Genomic DNA, 18,525 nt, shown 5'->3' with positions numbered 1-18,525 from the left:
ACGCCAGTGGTTCCCAACATTTCTTTGGCCATTATCCCTGAGTCCAATTACTCATTAGCTAGTACCCTCACCCTGACCTCCCCCCCCCTGGCCATGTCCCTCCCCCTCGCCCCTGCCATCTGTTGCCCCCGCCCTACCCCACGTAGTCACCAACTTTAGCATCTAACTAAACAGTAGAATGAAAGACTTTTCTTGGAGGATTTTTATTTTTAAAATGGTGTATGATATTTAGTTTTTTGTGAGTGTGCGAAAGAGAGAAGGAATTACGAAGGAATCCAAGGTGCAACGAAAGTGCCTCCGCAACTCCTCATCAGCGAAGAAAGCTACCTATCCAAAGTGAGGGTAGACACTTGTTACAGAACATATTTCCCCTGCATTACTTCTCTACATTGCATCACTTGCTTGACCTGCACCACTGCAAGTCTTTTAAAATCAACCAAGTTAAAATGTGTGCACTGTACTTACTGTTCGTAAATCATTTGATTGCTGCACTCCTTACTTCTGATCTGGGAGAAGTTGGAAGACTTCAGGCTGTCAATGCTTTGTGCTTGACCATAGGCACCAATAGTAATAGTAATAACTCTAATAGTAATAGTAATAATAATAATAACAATAATAATAATGAAGTGATAATTTTGCAACATGAAGTCACCCAAGCAATTAATTCTACTCACAATTGGAAAGCCCCTGGAAAAGATAAAATAGCAAATTTCTGGCTAAAGAAGTTCACCTCAACACATTCACATCTAACTAAATTATTTAACAGTTATATTGCAGACCCATACACATTCCCTGATACACTTACACATGGAATAACTTATCTGAAACCTAAAGATCAAGCAGACACAGCAAACCCAGCTAAATATCGCCCCATAACTTGCCTACCAACAATATACAAAATATTAACTTCAGTCATTACACAGAAATTAATAACACATACAACACAGAACAAAATTATGAATGAATAACAAAAAGGCTGTTGCAAAGGAGCATGAGGATGTAAAGAGCAACTGATAATAGATGCAGAGGTGACATATCAAGCTAAAACTAAACAAAGGTCGCTACACTACGCATACATTGATTACCAAAAAGCTTTTGATAGTGTACCCCACTCATGGTTACTACAAATATAGGAAATATACAAAGTAGATCCTAAATTGATACAGTTCCTAAACATAGTAATGAAAAATTGGAAAACCACACTCAATATACAAACAAATTCAAATAATATCACATCACAGCCAATACGGATTAAGCGTGGAATATACCAAGGAGACTCATTAAGTCCTTTCTGGTTCTGTCTTGCTCTGAACCCACTATCCAACATGCTAAATAACACAAATTTTGGATACAATATTACTGGAACATACCAACACAAAATCACACATTTGCTATACATGGATGATCTGAAACTACTGGCAGCAACAAATCAACAACTCAACCAATTACTAAAGATAACAGAAGTATTCAGCAATGATATAAATATGGCTTTTGGAACAGACAAATGTAAGAAAAATAGCATAGTCAAGGGAAAACACACTAAACAAGAAGATTACATATTGGAGAACCACAGCGACTGCATAGAAGCGATGGATAAAACAGATGCCTATAAATATCTAGGATACAGGCAAAAAATAGGAATAGATAATACAAATATTAAAGAAGAACTAAAAGAAAAATATAGACAAAGACTAACAAAAATACTGAAAACAGAATTGACAGCAAGAAACAAGACAAAAGCTATAAATACTTATGCTATACCAATATTGACCTACTCATTTGGAGTAGTGAAATGGAGTAACACAGACCTAGAAGCACTCAATACACTTACACGATTGCCGGTCGGAGTGGCCGTGCGGTTCTAGGCGCTACAGTCTGGAGGCGAGCGACCGCTATGGTCGCAGGTTCGAATCCTGCCTTGGGCATGGATGTGTGTGATGTCCTTAGGTTAGTTAGGTGTAATTAGTTCTAAGTTCTAGGCGACTGCTGACCTCAGAAGTTTAGTCGCATAGTGCTCAGAGCCATTTGAACCACTGAACTTACACGATCACAATGCCACAAATATAGAATACATCACATACATTCAGCAACAGAAAGATTCACATTAAGCAGAAAGGAAGGAGGAAAGGGATTTATCGACATAAAAAACCTACATTATGGACAGGTAGACAATTTAAGAAAATTCTTTCTAGAACGAGCAGAAACTAGCAAAATACACAAAGCAATCACTCATATAAATACATCGGCTACACCACTGCAATTTCATAACCACTTCTACAACCCTGTAGATCACATAACATCAACAGATACGAAGAAAGTAAATTGGAAAAAGAAAACACTACATGGCAAGCACCCATATCATCTAACACAGCCACACATCGATCAAGACGCATCAAACACATGGCTAAGAAAAGGCAATATATACAGTGAGACGGAAGGATTCATGATTGCAATACAGGATCAAACAATAAACACCAGATATTACAGCAAGCATATTATTAAAGATCCCAATACTACAACAGATAAATGCAGACTTTGCAAACAACAAGTGGAAACAGTAGATCACATCACAAGCGCATGTACAATACTAGCAAATACAGAATACCACAGAAGACATGACAATGTGGCAAAGTAATACATCAACAGCTTGCCTTACAACATAAACTTATAAAACAACACGTTCCCACATACAAGTATGCACCACAAAATGTACTGAAGAATGATGTATACAAATTAACAAACCTGACATTATACTCACCAATAAAAAGAAGAAATTAACACAAATAATCGAAATATCCATACCCAATACAACAAATTTACAAAAGAAAACAGGAGAAAAAATTGAAAAATGCATCCAACTCGCTGAGGAAGTCAAGGACATGTGACATCAGGATAAAGTTGACATTATACCAATTATACTATCAACTACAGGAGTCATACCACACAATATCCACCAGTACATCAATGCAGTACAGCTACATCCAAACGTATATATACAACTACAGAAATCCGTAATTATTGATACATGTTCAATCACCCGAAAGTTCCTAAATGCAATATAACATATACCGTACAGTTAAAAGGAAGTCACGCTTGATCAAGGTCCGCGTCACTTTCCATTTTTGACCAGACATAACGTCTGAGAAAAGAAAGAAAGAGTAATAATAATGTGTACAACACTATAGTAGCCCTTATGTAGTCACTGTTGTTTCGTGTTGTCATTTAACTCATTTATCTATTTTGAAGCGAGTAATGAAGCAATATCTGACTATTCCAGGTACTATCTACAACTTGGAGAAGATATGTTCCTGAGATATTTAGCATTTGTTATGTATTCGAGTACATCTCACTTTTATCAGCAGCGATGTACGGGACGAAGCACAATGTATGTGTATACTGGGTCGACTATGCGAGGAACCTGTAAACTGCACTGCAATAAGGCTACTAATTGAGAAAGAAATTATTTATATCTCATATAATCAATAGTAGAGTCTTACAAAATTGTGATAATACCCACATTAAAAAAGGTTTTGCATTACCTCGCTACCATGAGATCCGGAACATGTACAGAAAATTGGAATAGAGGTCAACATAAATATCATTCCCGCCCTTTTTTTTTGCTCATGAAAACCACACATTGCATATTGTACCACCATACAGCGAGACCTTCAGAGGTGGTGGTCCAGATTCCTGTACACACCAGTACCTCTAATACCCAGTATCACGTCCTCTTGCGTTGATGCATGACTGTATTCGTATTTGCATACTACCCACAAGTTCATCAAGGCACTGTAGGTCCAGATTGTAACACTCCTCAACGGCGATTCGACTTTGATCACTGAGAGTGGTTGGTTGGTCACGTCGTCCATAAACAGCCCTCTTCAATCTATCCCAGGCATGTTCGATAGGGTTCATGCCTGGAAAACATGCTGGCCACTCTAGCCGAGCGATGTCGTTAGCATGAAGGAAGTCATTCACAAGATGTGCACGGTGGGGGCGCGAACTGTCGTCCAAGAAGACGAATGCTTCGCCAATATGCTGCCGATATGGTTGCACTATCTGTCGGAGGATGGCATTCAGGTATCGTACAGCCGTTACGGTGCCTTCCATGACGACCAGCTGCATACGTCGGCCCCACGTAATGCTACCCCAAAACAGCAGGGAACGTCAAACCTTGCTGCACTCGCTGCACAGTGTTTCTAAGGCGTTCAGCCTTTCCGGATTGCCTCCAAACATGTCTCCGACGATTGTCTGGTTGAAGGCATATGCGACACTCAGCGGTCAATTTGACATGTTGTTGGGCCCATCTGTACCGCGCTGCATGGTGACGTGGTTACAATGATGGACCTCGCCATGGACGTCGGGAGTGAAGTTGCGCATCATGCAGCCTATTGCGCACAGTTTGAGTTGTAACATGACGTCCTGTGACTGCGCGAAAAAACATTATTCAAAGTGTTGGCGTTGCTGTCAGGGTTCCTTCGAGCTATAATCCGTAGGTAGCGGCCATCCACTGCTGTAGTAGCCCTTGGGCTGTCTGAGCGAGGCATGTCATCGACAGCTCCTTTTTCTCTGTATCTCCTCCATGTCCGAACAACATCGCTTTGGTTCACTCCCAGACGCCTCGACACTTCACTTTTTGAAATCCATTCCTGGCACAAAGTAACAATGCGGACGCGATCGAACAACGATACTGACCGTCTAGGCATGGCTGAACTACAGACAACACGAGCCGTGTACCTCCTTCCTGGTGGAATGACTGGAACTGATCGGCTGTCTAAGCCCCTCCGTCTAATAGGCGCTGCTCATGCATGGTTGTTTACATCTTTGGGTGGGTTTAGTGACATCTCTGAACAGTCAAAGGGACTGTGTCTGTGATACAATATCAACAGTCAACGTCTATCTTCAGCAGTTCTGGGAACCAGGGTGATGCAAAACTTTTTTTGATGTGTGTAGTAATAATCTTTTGACAATAATTTAGTTTCGTGACTGAGACAGAATCGAACCATTCAGTTCTTACACCTAAAAAAAATCATTTCATCCATCATGGGGTACTTACACGAAGAAAGCAGACGGCATGGATTGTTGTCCAGTCGCAATGAGCTTGTTGTTGTTGTGGTCTTCAGTCCTGAGACTGGTTTGATGCAGCTCTCCATGCTACTCTATCCTGCGCAAGCTTCTTCATCTCCCAGTACCTACTGCAACCTACATCCTTCTGAATCTGCTTAGTGTATTCATTTCTTGGTCTCCCCCTACGATTTTTACACTCCACGCTGACCTCCAATACTAAATTGGTGATCCCTTGATAACTCAGAAAATGTCCTACCAACCGATCCCGTCTTCTAGTCAAGTTGTGCCACAAACTCCTCCCCAATTCTATTCAATACCTCCTCATTAGTTATGTGATCTACCCATCTAACCTTCAGCATTCTTCTGTAGCACCATATTTCGAAAGCTTCTTTTCTCTTCTGGTCCAAACAATTTATCGTCCACGTTTCACTTCCATACATGGCTACACTCCATGCAAATACTTTCAGAAATGAGCAGAAATGAGTTTATGCACGTTAATGGTCGCTCTCAGTCTGTTGCATTGAGAAAAGATTTGCTTCGGTATTTTAAGTGGGAAATTTTTTGACATCCACCTTATAGCCCGGTCTTGGCCCAGAGTGTTACTATCTTTTCTCCAAACTGAAGGATTTTTTGGGAGAAAGCGCAATGGGAAGGACAACGCAATGAAAGAGGTAGTTAGTGACTGGTTCAACAACTTGGCGACAACAGCGTATGCAGGAGGCTTTGGAAAGCTTGTGAAGTACTACGACGAATGTTTAAATGGGAGAGGTTGCTACGTGGATAAATTGCTAAGATATTAAAATATGTTTTCCTTCATTATCTTGATTAAAAAGTCTGGAGAAAGAAACATTTTTTACTGTCAGAATGATCCTCATATGTTCTTTTCTTTTTGCCTGACCATGTAAAGATGCTTTTTAGTTATATTAGTTATTTCTTGGCTATCGGACTTGAGTATGGGTGCTTTACATAAATAACACGCTTCCTTACTAAATAAACCCAACCAAGTGTCTAATACGAATGCGTGTCTCCTTGCAACAAAATATTCTCAGTTAGAAAAATGAAAGGAATGTCACTTTGAAATAATAACAGTCCAAAATAATATTAATTCGTTTCATTATTCCATTGGCAGGTAACACTCCCTGTACCAGTGCCTAGGTGCGTCCACTCTTGTGTTAATGGTGAAGATCACTTCTTATGGGTACCGAAGAAACCATCGCTGTATTGCGTTTCCAAATTTAACAGGCAATCATTGATCACGGAAACGTTTCTGCACTATGTTCTAACAGCAGTACGTTCCGCTGCCGAAGTTACTGATTAACAAGTGTAATGCTGTTTCGACCACAACTTTTTATAACTAATTCCGCGCACCTTTCCGCGAATAAACCGAATCACTGAAATACATTTACAATACTAACCGACGTAATGTTTTCAACTTATGATTAGACTTCCATGCAAATTCTTTCGATCTGCTATGCACGACGCAGCAGCGCGCGACCGCTCCTTACTTACCCATCAACATAACTCTCCGCACACTGAGTCAGCGCCTGACCAGTAGCGCTCGGGCGTTGTTGAGGTAAAAGTGTAAATGTCTTGTGACTAGGGTCTCCCGCCGGGTAGACCGTTCGCCGGGTGCAAGTCTTTCGATTTGCCGCCACTTCGGCTACTTGCGCGTCGATGGGGATGAAATGAAGATGATTAGGACAACACAACACCCAGCCCCTGAGCGGAGAAAATCTCCGACCCGTTGTTGATCGTTGTGTTTGGTCGTTGCGGACGTCATATGACATACGTTAAAGTTCGTTTTGCTGATCCTTCCACTCAGTTTTTTTATTACAGAGGCCAACGGGCTCTGTGACCACTCAACTACCGGGGGCGAACGTTGTTGATGTTAAACAGCAAGACTGTACCTTCGCCAGAGAAAAAGCGCACTCGGCTTCGAGAATTCTAGAAGCCAGTGGTAAGTACCGCAAAACGTCGTTTCTTTGACAGTTTTGGGGATGCTTTAACTGAATGCCAAAACACGGAGTAAACGTATGCGGAACGAACTCGCGTGCCGTTGTGTGACAGGAGGGCAGTGCGCAGTGGGGGTTGCGTTGCGATCACGTGACTCGCTAAGTCCAGGCGTGTCCATCGTTGGCGTTTGTAGTGTGGTGCGTACATACGGCTTCGTACTGTTTGGATGCCTAGTTTTTTTTAAGATTATGGTATTATTTACGTAAACGTATATAGATTTGGGTAGATTAAGACGTATGCATGTGCATCTATGAGTTAATCAGTGGTCTATATGGTTTATCCATTTGTTTCAGGTTACCCTTGTGTTTACTGATGTGTTGGCAAATGTGCCAACACCTTGTAGATATAGGAGGCCGAAATGCACGCTATCTAACGCAGACGGGCGTGAATTCTGGAACAGGATAAGTAGTGAATGGTAGCAAGAAAAGTACGTTGCTTTGGGAATACTTAACTTTTATTTATCCTTGTTGTGAATATAGCATTTCTTGATGAGACATTTCATACGATAACTATCAAACTATGTAAGGCTAATGGCGCCTTGCTAGGTCGTAGCCATGGACTTAGCTGAAGGCTATTCTGTCTCTCGGCAAATGAGAGAAAGGCTTCGTCAGTGTAGTCGCTAGCAAAGTCGTCGTACAACTGGGGCGAGTGCTAGCCCGTATCTCGAGACCTGCCTTGTGGTGGCGCTCGGTCTGCGATCACATGGTGGCGACACGCGGGTCCGACATGTACTAAATGGACCGCGGCCGATTTAAACTACCACCTAGCAAGTGTGGTGTCTGGCGGTGACACCACATTTACTTGCATTAAGAATACATCACAAAGTTCAGAACGCACAAAAGAAAACCCGATGCCCGAAACTACAAAAATTATAGCGATGAAGATCATGCAAAACCCGTTGCGGAAGTGAGCACGAGAACACTCAACCAGGCAGGTGCTGCCAAAAGTACAAAACCAATAGGACCACCATTCTTAATAGGATGCACCACAAACAAGCCTAATCCATTGTTTTCAAGCCTCAGAGTGAGAGATCAATAGCAGGTATATTGTGTGTACTAGCAGACTAAGATTTTCCTTTGACAAAGTCCGACATTCGAACCACCGTTGAAATGATTATCAGCGAGAAATGTTGAGTTGTAAACCAGTGGAACACCGCCCGGATAGCCACGCGGTCTAACGCGCTGCTTCCCGAGCGGGAAGGCGTGCTGGTCCCCATCACGAATCCGCCCGGCGGATTAGTGTCGAGGTCCGGTGTGCAGAGCACCCTGTGGATGGTTTTTAAAGCGGTTTTCCATCTACCTCGGCTAATGCTGGCTGCTTCCCCTTATTCTACCTCAGTTACGCTATGTTGGCGATTGCTGTGCAAACACTATCTCCACGTACGCATACACCATAATGACTCTGCCACACAAACGTTTGGGATTACACCCATCTGGTATGAGACGTTCCCGCGGGGGGCCACTGGGGGCCGAACCGCACAATAACCCTGGTGTCGGTGTGAGGCGGCGGTAGGGTGGGTGGACTGCTGTACTATTGTACAGTTGTGAACCACAGAGGGCCATGGCGGGACGAAGCCTCTCCATCGTTTCTAGGTCCCCAGTTTAACACACAATACACAAACCAGTAGAAAGACAGCTTGCCGGGTTATGTCTTTGTGAACAAATCTGTTACTTGAGACTGGTCACAAACATTAAAAGTTCGAGGGCATCAGTGGGATCTAACGAGATCAGAGAGTTTTTTGAGACTTTGAGATCAGGTTTAGAGGAGACCTGTCCTGCTCTAAATTATAATTATGGTGAGACAGATATTACAGGTGACCCACGGGTGATAAAAGTCCTAGATCTCCGAGGGCACAAACGCGTTCAAGGAATCCAGGAGTATTCGAAATCATCTATGAGCATCTCGTTCCGTGGCACAGCTGAAGGGCAACTGATTACTCAAATGGCTGTCTCCGAATCGAAGCATATTTTCGACAGCTGACAACATGTGGTCCACCTGGAACTATTTACAGGAACAGTAGCAGCGGCTAGTATAATATGAACCTCTTCGAGGTATCGTTCTTCAGAATATTGTTACCGCTCGTCCAGGAACACAGAGAAGGAAATGAAAAAGCTATTCTCATTGAGGACAACTTGGTTTTCTGATTTTTCACCAGAAGTCATCAAAACTGCACTAGAAAACAACATTTATTTTACAACTCTGACACCAAACTCGATGCATGTTATGTAACCACTGGACATTGGTATCTACGGGCCTTTAAAGAAGCAGTGTGGATAACTCGAGAAAAGAATCAAGAACACGAAGTACCACCCCAAAGCCAAAGTTGACCACACTGATAAAGAGGCTGATGGATGCATTGGATCTTAATATAAAGAAATGTCTACAGAACTCCTTCAGAATTACAGGTCTTTGCTCTTCTGATCCGGAAAGCTCCCAGTATATTGCTCAGATGAGACTGGACACGTCCTTGACAGCAATCTGCTGGAGGTTTAAAAGGAGACAAGGGGTTACAACTCTGAAAGAATTCACATAGAAGAGTAAAGCAGGTACACAAAAATCTGCAACAATCTATGATGCCCCAGGTATAGAAACCGATGTCTCAGTTGTTGAAACTGTCTCAGCTGTCGAGGATGACTCGACCTTCCTCTTAATGTCTCCCAACTTCTCCTGTACCACCTGCGACAGACCAGACTGTTTACAATGTAGAGGTACCTCTGAGTGATTTGTCTCCCGAGAAGGAAATAACAAACAAAAAGAAGGGCAAGAAGACAGGCAAACAAGAGGACTACAACCTTTGATATATTTGTAAGTGTGATTTCCGGTTCTACCACCATGCTGCTGGCTGGATTTTCTGTCTCGTTCACAAAAATTGGATTTGTTGGATGTGTAACAAAGGCTTAACCAAGCCTGCCTACGAATGTATGGTGTGCGAGGATGCGGATTAGCAATTATTTATAGCTTCTTCTATTGTTATTCAACTTTGTTTAGTTTATTAGTTAAGTATATTGCTAAAGTTGTTTGTAGTAACGCTAAAGTTAATTATGAATCAAAGCTAAATACAAGACAGAGAATGTTCCTGTTATTCTGCCGTAAGTGTTTGGTATTACTGTGTTAAGTATTTCGTTAATAAAAATGATGACTTGATTGTCAAAACTCGTTTTTTATTTAATTTTCTGTATAATGCATAAAATATTAATATTTTCTATCAAAATGATGTCAGAGTCACCTGTTTGCCTTACATCTTTGACATAAGTTGTATTTCAATGTCTTGGCAAAGAAACCCCACACAAGGGGTAACTTTGACGTTTAAAAAAGCTTTGATAGTGTGAGAGTTTAGTGGGTCTTGATACTGGTATGCATTTGATAGCTAAAGGATACATTGTTCTGTTGGAACAAAAAAAAAAAAGAAAAAAAAAGAGAGAAGGAAAGAGAGAATAAGTAACCACCGAAACATGAGCAAAATAGCCCTTAGCAGTACTTTCTACAAACAGAAGAGCGTAGGAAGCAGACGTCACCCGATACACTTTCACCGTCCACGATGACAACGGCATTTGAGTGAACACGTAAAACAAAAACCATACGCGTTCCAAAACAGCGTTTGAAGCTGCAGGAAAGGTCTGTATAAAATCCTATATTTCCACTCATCCAGTTTTCCCAGGAAGCGGTAGTTACCGAGGAATGAATTCATACTGGAGAAGATCATAACGAGAAATCAGCAACGGCGAACCATATGCACACAACGTAAAAAACAACTTTCGAAATAAGTGACTGTCATATTCAAACAGAACATCACATGGAATTCATGTTTAATTCCACTACGGAAAGACTTAGACGATGTACACAGTGATAAGGTAGATATTACATGCTCAAAACAATGAATTTCCGAAGTAATATTTCACTGCTACTACTGCTGATTCGAGAGTTTGTTATTCGATATCAGCATTAAAGAGTTGCGAACGGTAGTTTTATGGTTTCAAAAAAGTACACTTTGACGTGAGAGATTCTCAAGACACGGGAAGAGCATACATAATGATCAACGTCAATTAGATAAAGAGGTAGCAGCTGTCAGAAACTGATTTGTCAATCGTTCCGTAGCATGAGTATCTCACACTAGGACGCCACGCCCTGTCTTTTTAGTTTACTTGTAGTTTTATCAGTTTTCTGATTTGTTACAAGCGGCACGTGCGATTTCCTCTCCTGTTCCAATCTCATTCTCCCAGGGCAGCACCTACAACCAAAGTCCTCGGTTATTTGTAGTAAATTTTTTAATCTTTTTCTACTATGATTCCCCAGTACGACACGATCTAGTACAATGGGAGTCATTCCATAATTTGTTAACACGTGTTCTCGTCTGTTCTATGGAGAACCTCCTCATTTTATTTATTTATTCGAATAATCCTTTTGGGGGCTGCGGTAAATCAGCTTTGGCTTTTATTCTTTGTGATTGTTTCTTTACTCCTCAACTTTCTTCATTCTTCGGGACCGTCGTTCCTCTACATTCTCGGCTCACTTCCTTCCATCTCTTGACCTCTTTCTTCCCTGAAATCCTGCCTTTTATGTTGATCTGTAAAAAGAGTTACGTTATCAATTATGTCCGTTCTAATTCCAATGTTTTCCATGTTGTTGTTGTTGTTGTTGTGGTCTTCAGTCCTGAGACTGGTTTGATGCAGCTTTCCATGCTACTATACCCTGTGCAAGCTTCTTCATCTCCCAGTACCTACTGCAACCTACATCCTTCTGAATCTGCTTAGTGTATTCATCTCTTGGCCTACCCCTACGATTTTTACCCTCCACGCTGCCCTCCAATACTAAATTGGTGATCCCTTGATAACTCAGAACATGTCCTACCAACCGATCCCTTCTTCTGGTCAAGTTGTGCCACAAACTCCTCTTCTCCCCAATCCTATTCAGTACCTCCTCATTAGTTATGTGATCTACCCATCTAATCTTCAGCATTCTTCTGTAGCACCACGTTTCGAAAGCTGCTATTCTCTTCTTGTCCAAACTATTTACCGTCCATGTTTCACTTCCATACATGGCTACACTCCATACAAATACTTTCAGAAATGACTTCCTGACACTTAAATCTAAACACGATGTTAACAAATTTCTCTTCTTCAGAAACGCTTTCCTTGCCATTGCCAGTCTACATTTTATATCCTCTCTACTTCGACCATCATCAGTTATTTTGCTCCCCAAATAGCAAAACTCATTTACTACTTTAAGTACCTCATTTCCTAATCTAATTCCCTCAACATCACCCGACTTAATTCGACTACATTCCATTATCCTCGTTTTGCTTTTGTTGATATTCATCTTATATCCTCCCTTCAAGACACCATCCATTCCGTTCAACTGCTCTTCCAAGTCCTTTGCTGTCTCTGACAGAATTACAGTGTCATCGGCGAACCTCAAAGTTTTTATTTCTTCTCCATGGATTTTAATACCTACTCCGAATTTTTGTTTTGTTTCCTTTACTGCTTGCTCAATATACAGATTGAATAACATCGGGGAGAGGCTACAACCCTGTCTTACCCCCTTCCCAACCACTGCTTCCCTTTCATGTCCCTCGACTCTTATAACTGCCATCTGGTTTCTGTACAAATTGTAAATAGCCTTTCGCTCCCTGTATTTTACCCCTGCCACCTTTAGAATTTGAAAGAGAGTATTCCAGTCAACATTGTCAAAAGCTTTCTCTAAGTCTACAAATGCTAGAAACGTAGGTTTGCCTTTCCTTAATCTTTCTTCTAAGATAAGTTGTAAGGTCAGTATTGCCTCACGTGTTCCAGTATTTCTACGGAATCCAAACTGATCTTCCCCGAGGTCGGCTTCTACTAGTTTCTCCATTCGTCTGTAAAGAATTCGTGTTAGTATTTTGCAGCTGTGGCTTATTAAACTGATTGTTCGGTAATTCTCACATCTGTCAACACCTGCTTTCTTTGGGATTGGAATTATTATATTCTTCTTGAAGTCTGAGGGTATTTCACCCGTCTCATACATCTTGCTCACCAGATGGTAGAGTATTGTCAGGACTGGCTCTCCCAAGGCCGTCAGTAGTTCCAATGGAATGTTGTCTACTCCGGGGGCCTTCTTCCGACTCAGGTCTTTCAGTGCTCTGTCAAACTCTTCACGCAGTATCGTATCTCCCATTTCATCTTCATCTACATCCTCTTCCATTTCCATAATATTGTCCTCAAGTACATCGCCCTTGTATAGACCCTCTATATACTCCTTCCACCTTTCTGCTTTCCCTTCTTTGCTTAGAACTGGGTTTCCTTCTGAGCTCTTGATGTTCGTACAAGTGGTTCTCTTATCTCCAAAGATCTCTTTAATTTTCCTGTAGGCAGTATCTATCTTACCCCTAGTGAGATAAGCCTCTACATCCTTACATTTGTCCTCTAGCCATACCTGCTTAGCCATTTTGCACTTCCTGTCGATCTCATTTTTGAGACGTTTGTATTGCTTTTTGCCTGCTTCATTTACTACATTTTTATATTTTCTCCTTTCATCAATTAAATTCAATATTTCTTCTGTTACCCAAGGATTTCTACTAGCCCTCGTCTTTTTACCTACTTGATCCTCTGCTGCCTTCACTACTTCATCCCTCAAAGCTACCCATTCTTCTTCTACTGTATTTCTTTCCCCCATTACTGTCAATTGTTGCCTTATGCTCTCCCTGAAACTCTGTACAACCTCTGGTTCTTTCAGTTTATCCAGGTCCCATCTCCTTAAATTCCCACCTTTTTGCAGTTTCTTCAGTTTTAATCTTCAGGTCATAACCAATAGATTGTGGTCAGAGTCCACATCTGCCCCTGGAAATTTCTTACAATTTAAAACCTGGTTAATAAATCTCTGTCTTACCATTATATAATCTATCTGATACCTCTTAGTATCTCCAGGGTTCTTCCATGTATACAACCTTCTATCATGATTCTTAAACCAAGTGTTAGCTATGATTAAGTTGTGCTCTGTGCAAAATTCTACCAGGCGGCTTCCTCTTTCATTTCTTAGCCCCAATCCATATTCTCCTACTACGTTTCCTTCTCTCCCTTTTCCTACACTTGAATTCCAGTCACCCATGACTATTAAGTTTTCGTCTCCCTTCACTATCTGAATAATTTCTTTTATTTCATCATACATTTCTTCAATTTCTTCGTCATCTGCAGAGCTAGTTGGAATATAAACTTGTACTACTGTAGTAGGTGTGGGCTTCGTATCTATCTTGGCCACAATAATGCGTTCACTAAGCTGTTTGTAGTAGCTTACCCGCGTTCCTATTTTCATATTCATTATTAAACCTACTCCTGCATTACCCCTGTTTGACTTTGTGTCTATAACCCTGTAGTCACCTGACCAGAAGTCTTGTTCCTCCTGCCACCGAACTCACTAATTCCCACTATATCTAACTTTAACCTATCCATTTCCCTTTTCAAATTTTCTAACCTACCTGCCCGATTAAGGGACCTGACATTCCACGCTCCGATCCGTAGAACGCCAGTTTTCTTTCTCCTGATAACGACATCCTCTTGAGTAGTCCCCGCCCGGAGATCCGAATGGGGGACTATTTTACCTCCGGAATATTTTACCCAAGAGGACGCCATCATCATTTAATCATACAGTAAAGCTGCATGCCCTCGGAAAAAAATTACGACCGTAGTTTCCCCTTGCTTTCAGCCGTTCGCAGTACCAGCACAGCAAGGCCGCTTTGGTTATTGTTACAAGGCCAGATCAGTCAATCATCCAGACTGTTGCCCTTGCAACTACTGAAAAGGCTGCTGCCCCTCTTCAGGAACCACACTTTTGTCTGGCCTCTCAACAGATACCCCTCCGTTGTGGTTGTATCTACGGTACGGCTACCTGTATCGCTGAGGCACGCAAGCCTCCCCACCAACGGCAAGGTCCATGGTTCATGGGGGGGGGGGGGGATGTTTTCCACATCTTTATCAATTTCAGTGAACCTTGTAGGTTTAGATTTGCAGTCTGTTTTTTTGGTCAAAGATTATATGGCAATAAAAGTGTATTCTTCCTTTTTTTATTAATCAGTTAGCTTTTCTATTTTCTAAATAGAGCACTATGTTTGGTATTAAGTGTATGAGCATTACTATCACCTTTAGTTCCCAGTATTTTCCTTCCAACTTTTTCTGAAATGTTGATAGTTTTAATTGTATCTGCTGTATACAGTAATTAATGGGGCCGTTGCTGTGTATTCCAGAACGAAGACATTTTGCTGTATGTGTTTTTTGTCATGTGGAATAACCTTCACAATTTATGCACTCTATCTTGCTATCTTTCTGTTGTATTGAATGTTATCCATTCTCCTGCGTATTTAAAAATATCAATTTTAAATTTTAGGCGTTATATTGTTATGAATTTTAAGATTTTTGGGGGCATCACTGATATTTTTCAAGAGCTGTGTTACTGAAATGATATTTTTACATTTTTGTCCGTATTATTTTAGTTGCCCATTTCTGTAGTTTTATGATTTGTTCTTTGGCACTATCCAGTATGCCAGTAATTAATGCCATGTGGTCTGCAAGAACTGGACAGTCTGTGGTGATTTTATTTGGATATCTTCCTAGTTGAATACACCTAGAATTGATGGAATTCCTCCATTCTGTCACTATTTTCTCCGCTGCACAACAGGAATGTACAGGTGGCAGAGCTCCTGACTTTACTTTAAAAGGCTTTGACAGTTCGTTCGTAAATTTTACTTTCGATGCTGTACTTGTTAGCGGCTGTAGTTATTTATTTTGCTTCGTGACCGAGTCTGAATTCCTTTATAATGATGATTAGTGTGTTTCTGTCGACTGAGTCACACACCTTTTTAAGTTCTGCAGAATTATCACGTGATTAAGGTTCCTGATATTCCTCGTTTCTATTACGTGCTTCAAATTTAATATCTAGTCTACACGATCTTCCTAAATCCTCCTAGATATTTTCTTAGTTGTGTGTTGAGTATATCTTCAGCTCTCTTGAGAAGTGTGTTACTCGTCACTGGCAAGAGAGAGGCCACTCTGTTAGGCTCTATTTTCTTTCCTTTTTATGTAGTGGATGTATTAATACCGAGATCCATTCTGAAGATAAGCTATTTCTTGTCTACATTCAGTTAATGATTTCTGTTGAACTAAGAATAATGTTATCACTAGAGTGTTTCCATAATCAGTAAATATGCTGTCTTTTCCTGATGCTTTGTTACTTTTATGATTTCTTCTATTGTTTGTGGCTTTCAGTGTTGTTGTTTGGATCCTGCCGCCAAATTTAAATACTTCTTTTTGTGGATCGCAGTTCTGCAGTTCTTTGAAGTAGCTCGCAGTGATTCTATAGACAACACTACCAACTTTTTATATATAAACTGCAAACCTGGTAGTGTGAACTTCTTCAAACTATTTTTGACTGCTTTTTACAAGTTAATTGTGTTGTTCTGCTTAAAATATGACTCAATTTACATTAGCTGATCTTTTATATGTTGTACTCTGATCACTTTGAGCCATTTTGATTTCCCTGTTCTTATTATTTTTATTTGAGTTCCAGTTGTCTCAAATCGTTGCCTGTTTATAATCAACTCACCACAATCATAATTGCAGCCAGTGTGTTTCCATTTCTTTTTAAGAGGACTAGTGTCGTCTGCAGACTAATTTCTTACACTTGGCATGTAAAACGAAAAAACCAAAGTGGAAAAGTCTCAGCTCACTGTGTCTAGGAATGTGTCGTATACCCTTAGAAATACTTCCGTTGAGTATTCAGCGGAGATGATGTGCACTGTGCGAACATAATATAATTTTAAATTTCCCTAAAAACAGTTGCCGAGATAGGACAATTTGACTGTAAATAATTATACGTTAATTATATGTAATATGTGAGTTATTCTGTCTGCTGGCAGTATATGAAGCTTTTTTTTTTTTTTTTTTACTTTATTGTTATTTTAAAGCCTGTACAGCAGGCAGGCTGTCAGCAGCATACTACGCTGCTCTTCAGCCATAGAAGGTACAATCAGCAAAAACAGGAGAAAAACAGAAAAGTTACAAAACGGTGGGCAATAAAACAACAGACACAGAGAAACAAACACGGAGCCGTTCACACTCGACGATAAGCCACACTGCAAACTGTTGAGACGACGCACAAACACTGAAGGAGACGATGGCACTGGTGAACGATGGAGTGTGACGGTAAACACTGAACACTAAACATGACGGCACACACGATACACTGATGGCGGTGATCTCCGGCGCGCGAATGTCCACTGAGCGTGTGCGAGTCCGGGGACCTGCCAAGAGGGCCACAGGGATGAGGAGGGGGAGAGGGGAGGAAAAGAGGATGCCATGGCTTAGGAGACGGGGACAGGAGGATAGGGACAGGGGAGGGGGGGGCCCGGGGGACGAGGGACGAGAAAAGGAGGAGGGAGGGAAAAGGGAGAGAAGGGAGGGAGGGTGCCCCGAGGAGCAAGCACAGGAGGAGGGTGGGAGGATCAAAGTTGGTAGGAGGGGTAGATGGAGGGGAGGAGGGCATCATCAGGGAGGGGGAGCTGGCGGAAGCCACCTTGGGAGAGGGTAAGGAGGGTGGAGAGATGGAGACCGGGTGGGACGTGGGAGTACAGGCGTGGCAGCGGGCGGGGGTGGGAGAGGATCGGGGAGACGAGCGGGTGAGGAGGATCGAGTTTACGGGAGGTGTATAGGATGCGTATCCTTTCGAGGAAGAGGAGGAGGTGGGGGAAGGGGATAAGGTCATACAGGATCCGCGTGGGGGAAGGGAGACGGATGCGATAGGCAAGGCGGAGAGCATGGCATTCAAGGATTTGGAGGGATTTATAAAAGGAAGGGGGGGCGGAGATCCAGGCGGGATGGGCGTAACAGAGGATAGGGCGGATGAGGGACTTATAGGTGTGGAGGATGGTGGAGGGGTCCAGACCCCACGTTCGACCGGAAAGGAGCTTGAGGAGACGGAGTCGGGAACGTGCCTTGGCTTGGATTGTCTGGAGATGGGGAGTCCAGGAGAGGCGACGGTCGAGGGTGACGCCAAGGTACTTAAGGGTGGGGGTGAGAGCGATGGGACGGCCATAAACGGTGAGATAGAAATCAAGGAGGCGGAAGGAGGGAGTGGTTTTGCCTACAATGATCGCCTGGGTTTTGGAAGGATTGACCTTGAGCAACCACTGGTTGCACCAAGCGGTGAACCGGTCAAGATGGGATTGGAGAAGGTGTTGGGAGCGTCGCAGGGTGGGGGCAAGGGCAAGGAAGGCGGTGTCATCGGCAAACTGGAGAAGGTGGACGGGGGGTGACGGCGGCGGCATGTCCGCCGTGTACAACAAGTACAGAAGGGGGGAGAGGACGGAGCCTTGGGGCACACCGGCGGAGGGGAAAAAGGTGTAGGAATCGGTGTTATGGATGGTGACATAGGAAGGACGGCGGGAGAGAAAGGAACCGATCAGACGAACGTAGTTAATGGGAA

Source organism: Schistocerca americana, chromosome 2, assembly GCF_021461395.2.
Source record: "Schistocerca americana isolate TAMUIC-IGC-003095 chromosome 2, iqSchAmer2.1, whole genome shotgun sequence".
NCBI lineage: Eukaryota > Metazoa > Arthropoda > Insecta > Orthoptera > Acrididae > Schistocerca > Schistocerca americana.
This window is presented reverse-complemented; position numbering follows the sequence as displayed.